Consider the following 12,674-nt stretch of genomic DNA (forward strand, 5'->3'; position numbering starts at 1 on the left):
AGAGACTATAAGTATAGTAGCAAGAACCATTAGGTTTGTTTGTTATTATATATCGATGTGGATTAGTACTGTAAAGCCACATGTGGTACTAGTGCTGTTGATTCATTGAGTAAAGAAAGGCAGAGATTAACAGCACATAAAAACACTGACCACGACGGATTTGAACACCAACCTTCTGAATGGTCAGACGCCGTAACAGTTGCGCCACAAGAATCATATGGTAAATTGCATCTTGGAGGATCAGTTTGTTCAGAATTCGTGACTGTAATTGGAATGAGGGGCCGGTTCCTGGGGAATTTACCAAATCTGACAATCGCCCCTCGATCTAGCACTTACCTTTGAAGATCTCATCGGTTGCAGTCACATTCAATTTGAAAACCTACCACATCAAAAATCCACTCGGATGATTTTCGTCAGGTTTTCGCCCTGCCATATCAGTTCATGTTATAGCCACAGACATAATTTTAACGTTATGGAAACTTTAGAGTGTGTTCTATCAAACATCTGCCCCATTACGAGTCGCGATACCTAGCTCGCCTGAGTAACAGGCCCGTTACTTGGGGCAGCTTACTTCATCAGACTTGAAAATACGCCGGCCCAACATAAGAGCTTAAACTCTACGTACAAGACTGATTTAAGTCTATCAAATCACACAGGCATCATCTGATTGAGGAAATTGCTCTGTGCCAAGGCTTTTGTGGAGTAGACCAATTGTCAATGTAAAGCAGCATTGTTTGTTTTGTTTTCCGTGTGAAGATTAGTACTGTAAAGCCACATTGGTACTGAGTGCTGATCATTGAGTTAAAGAAAGCAGAGATTACACACATAAACACCTGACCCGGACGCGACGTGAATTTGAACCGCAGACCTTCTGATCTGGAGTCAGAGCGCTAGAAAAACATGGTGGGTGGGTCAGTGGAGGTCAGCAGGTGGCGGGTGGCGAGAGCCGGTGTAGGTGAGACCATTGCATCGATGCTGTCAGGGTCAATCAGGCGATAAGAGATGAGATGGGGCTCTGACCAGAGGATAGAGTTAGGTTGCGCACACGGAACAGTCTTGGTGTAGCACAACCCAAACCAAAACAAAATATTTAGGCATCTTTGGGAGGGGAATAGCCTAGTTCAGATATTCGTTGACTGTATAATTTGGAATGGAGGCCTGGTTCCTCTAGGGGAAATGTACCGATCTGACAATGCCCCATCGTCAGACACTTACCCTTTGAAGATCTTCAGCTGGTTGCAGTCCATTACATATTAGGACATCCCCTCAATACACCATATCACACTGCGATAGGGTTTTTACCATAGGTTTTTCGCCTGCCATAGTCCAGTTCTGGTATATAGCTGCACGACGAGCATGACGACTTGTTATAAGCCGTGATTGGGTGGAAGACCTTTAGAGGTGTGTTCTATGCCAAATCTTGCCATTTACATGCATATCCAGCTTCCGGGCCTGAAGTAACAGGCCGTTACTTGGGACGCCTTCTCCATGCCAGACGTTGAAAACTCCCCCAAGCCAATACAAGAAGTCAAACTCCCTGTAAGAGGACTGGATTTAAGTCTATTCCAATCACAACAGGCGATCATCTGATTATAGGCAATTTGCTGAGTGTGCCTAGGCTTTTCGTGAGAGATCAATGTCATTAACACGCAGCATTGTTTGTTGTGTTTCGTTTGTGAAGGATTTGGTCTTTAGCACATTGTCTCAGGTGCCTCAATCCGCGGAGAGGGATGGAGGGGGAGAGCACATTGAGAGAGTAAAGAAGCAGAGAATTACCAGATAAGAAACACACTGACGCGCCTGTGGGGACGTGATTTGACCACGTGCTAACCTTCTGAATCTGGGAGTTATGCGGACGAGCGCACATCCTGTTGCGGCGATACACCACAAGGCGTGGGTGTTTGGCGACCTACGAAGCCTTGGACAAATTGCATTTTTGGAGGGGATAGCATAGTTCAGATTTCCGATTGAACTGTAGTGAAATTCTCAATGGATGAGGCCATAGGTTCTCATGAGGAGAATAGTCATATAGACATAGAAGCAACAAACCCTAGTCAACTTACTTGAGTCTTCTACTGGTGCAGTCCACATCAATTGAAAACTTACCACATCAGAAAACCCACGTTCCTGGATGGATTTCCTTCAGGTTTTCGCCCTGCCATATCAGTTCTGTTATACTCACAGACATAATTTTTAACAGTTTTGGAAACTTTAGAAGTGTGCTACTCCAAATCTGGCCCATGACTAGTGCGCATATCCTAGCTCTGGGCTGTAGTAGCGAGGTTACTGGGGCACGCTCTCGCATCCAGACGCGTGAAGTACTGCCCGTAAGCCATAAAAGTTAAACTCCTGTTCGCGACTGATTTAAGTCTATCTCACACAGCATCATGCTGATTTGAATTTGCGTGTGCAGGTTTTGTGAGAGACAATTGTCATTGTAAGCAGCTTGGTTTTTTTGTTTTCGTGGAGAATTAGTACTGTAAAGCCACATTGGTACTAGTGCGATTCATTGAGTAGAAAGCCAGAAGATTACACCACATAAAAAACACGACCACGACGTGATTATGAACACGCAACCTTCTGATTCTGGAGTCAGACGCGCTACCGGTTGCAGCGCGGGGCCATACCTTGGACAAATTGCATTTTTGGAGGGATGCCTAGTTCAGATTTCGTTGACTGTATAATTGGAATGGAGGCCTGGTTTCTCTGGGGAAATGTACCATCTGACATGCCCCCGAGTTCGTCAGCTACGTTACGCGTTTGCAAGATCTGTCAGCTGCGGTTGCGTCCCCACATCGTCCAGTTGAAACTACCCACATCTAAAAAAATCCGACTTCCTGGATGAAATGGATTTTCCTCAGGTTTTCACGCCTGACATACGTCAGTTTCTGTATACTCACAGACATGAATTTTAACCGTTTTTGGAACTTTAGGAGTGTTGTGCTATATCCAAAAATTCTTTGCCCATTTACATGTGCAGTAGCCTAGCTTTGGCCGGGTTCTGCTCGGGTAAAACAGGCCGTTTATACTTTGGGGGCATCGGCTTTTCTCTCCAAGGCTTTGGAAATACTGCCCCCACGAAGCCATAATGGAGAGTTTAACTCCGGCCTGATGGTTCGAAGAGACTGGATTTAAGGTCTATCCATCCACACAAGCATCTCTGAGTGGATTGTTACAGAGAAGATTCCAGTGTTATATTGTGTTGCAGGCTTTTGTGAGAAGAACCAATTGTCATGTTTTAAAGGCAGGCATTGGTTGTTTTGTTGTTCGTTGTTGAGATTAGTACTGGTAAAGGCCCAATTGGTGTACTGTGCCCGATTCCATTGAGTAAAGAAAGCAGAGATTACACACATTAAAAAACTGACCACGTGCCCAGCGACGTGATTTGAAACACGCAACCTTCTGATCTGGGAGTCAGACGCGCTACCGTTTGCGCCACGAAGTCTTTACAAAATTTAATCTTTGGGAGGGGATGCCCTAGTTCAGATTTTCGTTGACTGTATAATTGGAATGGAGGCCTGGTCTCTGGGAAATGTACCATCTGACAATGCCCCCCTCGTTCAGCACTTACCTTTGAAGATCTTCATCTGGTTGCAGTCACATTCAATTGAAAACTACCCACATCAAAAAAATCCCCATTCTGGATGGATTTTCCTCAGGTTTTCGGCCCTGCCATATCAGTTCCTGTTTAACTCACAGACATAATTTAACGTTTTGGAAAACTTTAGAGTGTGTTCTATCCAAATCTGCCGATTAACTATGCATATCCTAGCTTCCGGGCCTGAGTAACAGGTCGTTTACTTGGGGCACGCTTCTCATCCAGACGTTGAAATACTGCCCCCAAGCCATAAGAAGTTAAACTCCCTGTTCGAAGACTGATTTAAGTCTATCAATCACACGCATCATCTATTGATTTAGGAATTTGCCGTGTGCCAGGCTTTTGTGAGAGACAATTGTCATGTACAAGCAGCATTGGTTTGTTTGTTTTCGTGGAGATTTAAGTACTGGTAAAGCCACATTGGTACTAGTGCGATTCATTGAGTAAAGAAAGCAAGATTACACACATAAAAACACTGACCACGACGTGATTTGAACACGCAACCTTCTGATCTGGAGTCAGACGCGCTGACGTTGCGCCACGAAGTCTTGGACAAATTGCATTTTGGAGGGGAATGCCTAGTTCAGATTTCGTTGACTGTATAAATTTGGAATGGAGGCCGTGGTTCTCTGGGGAAATGTACAAATCTGACAATGCCCTCTCTCAGCACGCTTACCTTTGAAAGGATCTTCATTTACTGGTTGGCCAGGTCACATGTCAATTAAAACTACCCACATCAAAAAAATCCCACTTCCTGGATGGATTTTCCTCAAGGTTTTCGCCTGCCATATCAGTTCTAGTTATACTCACAGGACATAATTTTAACAGTTTTGGTAAACTTTAGAGTGTGTGTTCTATCCAAATCTGCCCATTATCATGGCATATCCTAGCTTCCGGGCCTGGAGTTTTAAAACAGGGCCGTTTTACTTGGGGCACGCTTCTCCAATCCAGACGTTGAAATAAACTGCCCCCCAAGCCATAAGAAGTTAAACTCCCTGTTCGAAGACTGATTTAAGTCTATCAATCACACAGCATCATCTGATTTAGGAATTTGCCGTGTGCCAGGCTTTTGTGAGAGACAATTGTCATGTAAAGCAGCATTGGTTTGTTTGTTTTCGTGYGAGATTAGTACTGTAAAGCCACATTGGTACTAGTGCCGATTCATTGAGTAAAGAAAGCAGAGATTACACACATAAAAAMACTGACCACGACGTGATTTGAACACGCAACCTTCTGATCTGGAGTCAGACGCGCTACCGTTGCGCCACGAAGTCTTGGACAAGTTGCATCTTTGGAGGGAATGCCTAGTTCAGATTTCGTTGACTGTATCATTTGGAATGGAGGCCTGGTTCTCTGGGGAAATGTACCATCTGGCAATGCCCCCTCGTCAGCAAATTACTTTGTGGCGCAATGGTAGCGCGTCTGACTCCAGATCAGAAGGTTGAGTATTCAAATCACGTCGTGGTCAGGGGATTTTATTTGTGCATATGCATATAATTGGTAGAATTTGATAGAACACACTCTAAAGTTTCCAAAACTGTTAAAATTATGTCTGTGAGTATAACAGAACTGATATGGCAGGCGAAAACCTGAGGAAAATCCATCCAGGAAGTGGGATTTTTTTGATGTGGGTAGTTTTCAATTGAATGTGACTGCAACCAGATGAAGATCTTCAAAGGTAAGTGATTCATTTTATCGCTATTTCACACTGCAAATTCCTAAATCAGATGATGCTGTGTGATTGACTGATTTAAGTCTGTCTTCAAACAGGGAGTTTAGCTAGCTACAGCACACTTGTATAGTTACTCCATGACTAATATGAGTCATCAAGTCATTCCTTTACTCTACGCCATCACAAAAAAATATCCAGTTTTTCTCCTAATGAAAKGTTCTGAGGCTAGCTAGGCTAGGTAGCTAGCTATAACTTTAGACTACAGTACACTTTAGGTATAGCAAACACAGCTAGCTACCTAGCTAAACTTGGCTAGCTTGGCTTGTAGTGGTACTAGCAAGCCCCGCCCGTTATGACCGAATCGATTACCAAATGGTACTGTACTGAACAACAATGCCTTGCATAAAAAAATACCTTATATTGACCCTCCTGAGTCCTGGTCCAGCTGGTCTACGCTGCCGCCGTTGCTTGCTGGTCTCGCTGTCTCAACTCCTCTTCACTGTTTTCCGGCTCAAATAAACAGGGCTGTATGTTTGTAAAAGTCATGCAGCTCTTCTTGGAAAGAGGAATCATCAGAAGCATCCATTGTAGATAATTATTTTGCTTTTTTTCAGCTAGACAGTGAGTGCACGGTAACATAGCTCCTGTGATCCTGTGAACTAGTACCGCCCCCCTTTTTGAAAAGCTTGCCTTCGAGGGTGGTAACAAGGAAGTATGGCTCCTKTCAGGCTGTAGTCTATACAAAGCCAAGGAAAATKATATCCTGCAATGTCCTTGCAGACAGTGTTGCCAAYTTAGTGACTTTGTCGCTATATTTAGCGAGTATTCAGACCCCTTTAGCGACACATTTTCAAAAAGTCGACTAGCGACAAATCTAGCGAATTTTCTGGTGTTATTGGTGTTGTGGTACTGGTATTGGTGTTGTGGTGTTACTGGTGTTACTCTGACGTGAAAGCACATATCATTCTTACTCTTCTCAATGAGCAGCGGGTGCTGCCGTGGGCCCCACCCCATGTCCCAAAGCACTCACAGGTGGCCCAGTCCTCGCGCAGCAGTCCCTCCCAGCTGCAGTCAGAGAAGGAGATGTTCACCCCTCCGTATCCAGAATGCAAATGAATCGCGCATGCGGGATAAATCACTGCATTTGACTGACACAGCCTCAATCACTTACTCACCTTGTCCACTGTGTGTGTGCCTCTGTGACATAAGCTAAACATCTAGCTGGCTAGCTCATGTCTGTCTAAACTGTACACTCAAAAATACAGAAAGGAGTGGGAATCAAACCCTGAATTCAAAGGCTGGTTGAAGCCGTTTATTGGAGATGATACACRGGCATACTGCCTGTATTGTAAGGCTGATTTATACGCCAAACTTAGTGATGTAAAAAAACACATGACAACTCAAAAACATACTCAAAAGGTAAAGCCTTATAACAGTTCCACCCAAAACAAGCTGCCATTTATGGTTTAAAAAATTTACTCTACAAAAAAGGCTGAGGCCACCATGGCATTAGCTATCGCTGAATACTGTTCCATGCTGGCATGTGATCACATTGGAGAAGCATGTAGAGCTGCTTTCTCAGACTCTACTGCTGCTACCCACTTCAAAATACATCGCCTCCTCGATGAGTCCACGGATGTAAGTGTTTCTAAGTACCTGGGGGTTGTGATAAGGTACTTTAGKGACACCAAGCAGACAATTGTATCAACATTTCTGGGGCTTGTTGAGTTGAAGGGAGGAGATGCCAAATCTATAGCCTGTGCTGTTGTGGCTTTCCTCGAGAAGCGTTGTCTTAAAAAAGAGAAACTCCTGGGGATAGGGACTGACAATGCCTCTGTTATGACGGGGATTAACAATGGGGTCCATAAAGTGCTGAAGGAGGAGTATGACCTCAAATATCTGGTTCTTATTCGCTGTGTGTGTCACTCTTTGCAGCTTGCTGTAAGTCATGCTTCCAATGACACCATCCCCCGTAGTGTGGAGTATTTGGTATGAGAGACTTATAACTGGTTTTCAGTGTCTCCAAAGTGCAGGGAGGCCTACAAGGCCATATATGAGACCATCAACTGTGGGGAGAAACCTTTACAGATAACAAAGGTGTGTGTGCCACACGTTGGCTCTCCATTAAACTCGCGGTTTCACGCATTTTGGACCAGTGGGAGGAGCTTAGGCTGCATTTCGCAGTCACCAAGTGAACACTGCTACATGGCTGAGGTTTTATACTCCATGTACAGTAATCCTCAAAACATATTGTATCTGACTTTTTTGAAGTCAGTGCTGGGTGAGGTACAGTTGGCCATCAAGGCTTTTGAGGGAGAGCAAGTAGATCCTCTTAAGCTACTTGACAGCTTGGTTAGCCTGATCAAGGCTGTGAGCAGCAGGGTACTGAATCCACTGGCAAATGTTGATGTCCCAAACCATACCTTGGTTACCTTTTTGAGTCAAAGGCAGCTGAGCTCCACCTTGCGCCTGAGGATGAAAACAATGTCCGAAAGCGGTGTGTAGCCTTTACCATCTCCCTCACTAATGAGTTGAGGGTGAGACTGCCGGACAACATCGAAGCATTGCAGTACATGTCCGTTTTCAATGTGGAGGAAACTCTAAAGCACAATAAGAGCCCTGGAGAAATAGAAACAATAGCCAAGCTCCTTGGCTACTCCCCTGTAGAGATTGACAAGATTGTCCAGCAATGGCGTGCCATCCATCTTAGTAAACGGAATGAGACAAAAACACACTGGGCTTCTGGAGTGAGATTTGGAAGTTCAGGGATGCAGCTGATATCAACCCGTTTCAAGAACTTGCCATGGCTGCTGTGTCTGTGTTGTCCTTGCCACACTCGAATGCTGAAGTGGAGAGAGTATTCAGCCAGATGAGTGTGGTAAAAAGCAAACTTAGAAATCGGATGTCCTTGCAGACCCTTAACTCCATCCTGTACATTCGATATGGACTGAAGCTGTCTGGTGAGRCTTGCTATGAGCACCAGCTGCCTGATGTTTTGCAGCTTTTTGGTACATCAGCTGCTTACTCATTTAAGTCACCTCCCTCAGTTGCTGAACCTGCCATAGAAAGCCTTGACCAAAATGACGATGACCCACTCTTTCTGTGAGCCAGCACAGCCTGTGTGTGTGTGGAGAGGGGTCTGGAAAAAACAAACACTGAACCTGAATTAGGGCCAGACTAGTTACCATAATTTTATCACATTGCCATTGACAGTTTTTTCTATTGTCTCTTTTTGTTCCATTTAGATTGTTAATGTAGATTGTATACAAACAACAACAAAAATGTTGTAGGCTACTAAGTGGACCATAAGGTCAAACCAAATTCATTTTTTTTTTTTAATTTTATAAAAGAAAATAAATAAAATAAGTAACTCTGCCAGAGTGTCTCTTTTGGGTCACTTTTGCCGGTCCCAAGCCCGGATAAAGGAGGAGGGCTGGAATTGTGACATAAAAAAAACAAAAATCGACAGAAGAAAGTTCATTTGTAGTTGTAAACATATTTAGGGTGTTTTTTACTCACTTTTTGTCTCTCCCACGACATTATTCCTCTCTCCTACAGCGTCCATCATAATTACATGCACATGCCCAATTATGCAAATTAGGTGATGAGTCATTTAGCGACTTCTAGCGACTTTTAAGACAGCCAGTAGCTACTTTCCTTACTGAGGAGTTGGCAACACTGCTTGCAGATAGGAACATTGTTGAGTCCAATGGCTCTACTGACCAAGAACAACCATATCTACTTGCTGCTAGCGTGATCGTGCAATCGGCAAAACACAAAGGCCACAATAATTGCTACAAAACATGACTCAGACAGGAGGCTCAATCAACCAATGGCATCATTGGTTAAACTCTCCCAGCTCAAAAATAAAATAATACAGCTATAGTGCATAACTATGTCTAAAACACCCCTCTCATCACTTATAATTATGTAAGGAGACTGGGGAGACTGGGGACTGGGGAGACTGGGGGGACTGGGGACTGGGGAGACTGGGAGACTGGGGACTGGGGACTGGGGAGATTGGAGACTGGCGAGACTGGGGAGACTGGGGACTGGCGAGACTGGAGACTGGAGAGACTGGGAGACTGGGGAGACTGGGGACTGGGAGACTGGGGAGACTGAGGACTGGGAGACTAGGGAAACTGGGGAAACACTCCAAATAGTGTCTAGCGGTGAATTTTTCCTTTAAGTGTAAAAATGTATTATGTGTGTCAGTCCCCCCCAGAGCTGTTCAGAGCCGTCTCTTTGATACCTCTCCAGGACTCTCGACAGTCCGATACACATTAAACTTCAGTCTTCCTGGTACTGGAGTGTCTGTAACGTCATCAGGGCGAAGTTTTTTTGGCATAATTAAAAGGAAAAAAGTCTGTAGGGCATATTTCCAGGGTAGAAATCAACGGTTTTACCAACATGCGAGCCATATAAATGACACAACAATGTTACAGTAGAGACCGCCTACAATAACTCTCGAGAGCACGTCGCTAGCAATTCTAAGCGTAAGATAAGGCAATCGGACACACCTGCCTCACGTTCCCAAATCGTTCTGTGGTGCATGCACAGCCACATAATTTTTCTCCGCCTCATGTTCATAATTCAGAATACGTACACTAAATATTTCGATTGTTAATAAAACATATCAATGAACCAAAGGTAAGAGTTAAAATTGGTAAAATGGAAGCCATTCTTCGCGTTTTTGTATTATTAGACAATATTCTACAATTGTTATATCACGTTTTTATAGAGGTTTTTCGTGCGATATTAAATACAAGAGAGGAATTTCTCCGATTAGTAGTGTTGCGATATCCCGCCAAAGACCATTTTGAGAACACGTTTTAGGGGAGAGTTTACCGGAGAGCAATCGGGATTCCTCGCAAGAGCCGCTATATGGTGGTGGACATTTTCTGAAGGACAGAGGACATACTATCGACCAAAAGACGTTTATAACAAGAACAGGTGGAATATACCACACTTGGCCCCAAGAAATTGATGGAGGAGGACACACCATAGCTATCAATATAGATTATTGCCATACTCTCTATCATGACTTAACTACCGACATCTTTGCCGCTTGTGTATACTTGCTCCGTGTAGAAAATCATTAATAAATTACCAAAATATACGCATCGGCTTTGTAATGGTAAAAGGTCATATTTTAGTCCCAATACTAAACTCTGCGTGGCGTACACTCCTATTAGTAAATATAGGTATAAAAGGACAGTCAAAGAGCTCCTCACTCAATTTGGTATGACCTGCTGGATCCTAATACAGTAGGTGATCTAGTTTCAATTGAAAGCTCTCACTAAATTACCCTTAGTGACACTTAATAAAATTATGAAAAAGTAAGGATAATTTTAAAAATGTAAATCCCGGTTGGCATTAAGAACTAATTTTGTTCTTTCGATTGCTGTCAAACCCTGTATTTTTAGTCAAGTATATGATAGCTTTCAATTAAACTAGATCATCTGATCGATGGAGTCAGACATATTGAGGCTTGAATTTCCCTAGTATTTTTATTGTGTAACCACGTGTTTTGTATGGCTAAATAGCACCTTTTCGAACAAACTGTATATGTATATTGTAAAATGATGTTACAGGAGTTCATCGGAAGAATTCTGAGAAGGTTAGTGAAAAAATTAAATATATTTTGGCGGTGATTACGTTATAGCGCCTTTGGCTGGAATCGATGCTCTGGTCGTTTGTTCATGTGGTATGCTAACTTATCGATTTATTGTGTTTTCGCAAAACGCTTAGAAAATCTGAAATATGGGTCTGAAATCACAAGAAACTGGGTCTTCCATTGCTATGCTTTGTCTATTTTTAAATGAATGTTTATGAATGAGTAAATTGGTCATACACGTTTGGCTCTATCTAGTATCTACTCGATTTGTGGATGGTGGGTGCAATTGTAAACTGTGATTTCTACCTGAAATATGCACTTTTTTCTAACAAAACTATCCTATACCATGAATATGTTATCAAGACTGTCATCTGAAGAGGTTTTTTCTTTGTTAGTGGATATCAATATCTTAGTTGAGCCGATTGGTGATAGCACTGAAGGAGTAAGAAACTGATGGAGTTAGAATAGTGGTGTATTTTGCTAACGTGTTTAGGCTATAGATTTACATAATTTGTCTTCCTGTAAAACATTTTAAAAAATCTGAAATGGTGGCTTTATTCACAAGATCTGTATCTTTCATCTGGTGTCTTGGACTTGTGATTTATGATATTTAGATGCTACTATCTACTCTGAAGCTATGCTAGCTATGCTAATCAGTGGTGTGGGGGGGTGGGGGGTGCTCCCGGAATCCGGGGTTGATACTCGGAAAGGTTAAACAGCCACCACTAACATTTAGCGGCCGCTGCCAACATACTGACTCAACTCCAGCCCTTTATAAAAATGGGAATTGATGGAAATTATGTAAAAATGTACCACTAGCCACTTTAAGCATGCCACTTAATACATGTTTTACATACCCTACATTACCCATCTCATATGTAATATACTGTACTCTATATCATCTACTGCATCTTGCCATCTTTAATGCAATACATGTACCACTAGCCACTTAAACTAGGCCACTTTATGTTTACATACCCTACAGTACTCATCTCATACGTATATACCGTACTCTATACCATCTACTGCATCTGCCATGCCGTTCTGTACCACCACTCATTCATATATATCTTTATGTACATATTCTTTATCCTTTACACTTGTGGTGTGTGTGTAAGGTAGTAGTGTGGAATTGTTAGGTTAGATTACTGTTGGTTATTACTGCATTGTCGGAACTAGAAGCACAAGCATTTTCGCTACACTCGCATTAAACATCTGCTAACCATGTGATATGGACTATAAAAATTTGATTTATTTGATTTGATTTGATTTGTTGGGAGCTGCCTTAATGAAGAAAACAAAAAGAGACCATGTTTGTATGCGGCTTTAATAACTCAATGATATATATATTTTTTACATTGTTTACAAACTGATATGTGACACATATTAATACCAATATATAATATATATATATATATATATATATATATATATAATATATATTTTTTCCCCTACAAATGTGGGGATCAAAACTGGTGGGGCTCTCCTCTCTCCAGTCTATCTGATTGGGTGCAGCCAAGCTCAACAGCCTCAATCACAAGGTGGGGTACACACACACACCCAGCAGCAGTTAAGACGATCCTAAGAGGGTACCAGCCAGTAATATAATATGTATTAATATTATTAATCATATCAAATTAATTAAATTCATTTCAAATAGTTATATTCTGTCTCCTCTTATCTATTTCTCTGCGTCCTTGTCTTCTATGTGGTGATGCAAAGACCTTATTAGTGAAGTGTCTTTTTAGTCTGCGTTTTCAATATGCTTCGTTCAAACAATCCCAAGG

The 12,674-nt window shown here is 42.5% G+C and overlaps 2 non-coding genes across 2 annotated transcripts; both read right to left on the minus strand.

Moving 5' to 3' along the window:
• Positions 1-4,074: 4,074 nt before the first annotated feature.
• On the minus strand, positions 4,075-4,146 carry trnaw-cca (transfer RNA tryptophan (anticodon CCA)). Its single transcript has one exon. It is a non-coding gene; the product is annotated as a tRNA-Trp (tRNA).
• A 654-nt stretch (positions 4,147-4,800) lies between these two features.
• Positions 4,801-4,872, minus strand: trnaw-cca (transfer RNA tryptophan (anticodon CCA)). Its single transcript has one exon. It is a non-coding gene; the product is annotated as a tRNA-Trp (tRNA).
• Between the last annotated feature and the right edge of the window lie 7,802 nt (positions 4,873-12,674).

Source organism: Salvelinus sp. IW2-2015, unplaced genomic scaffold, assembly GCF_002910315.2.
Source record: "Salvelinus sp. IW2-2015 unplaced genomic scaffold, ASM291031v2 Un_scaffold1690, whole genome shotgun sequence".
Taxonomy (NCBI): Eukaryota; Metazoa; Chordata; class Actinopteri; order Salmoniformes; family Salmonidae; genus Salvelinus; species Salvelinus sp. IW2-2015.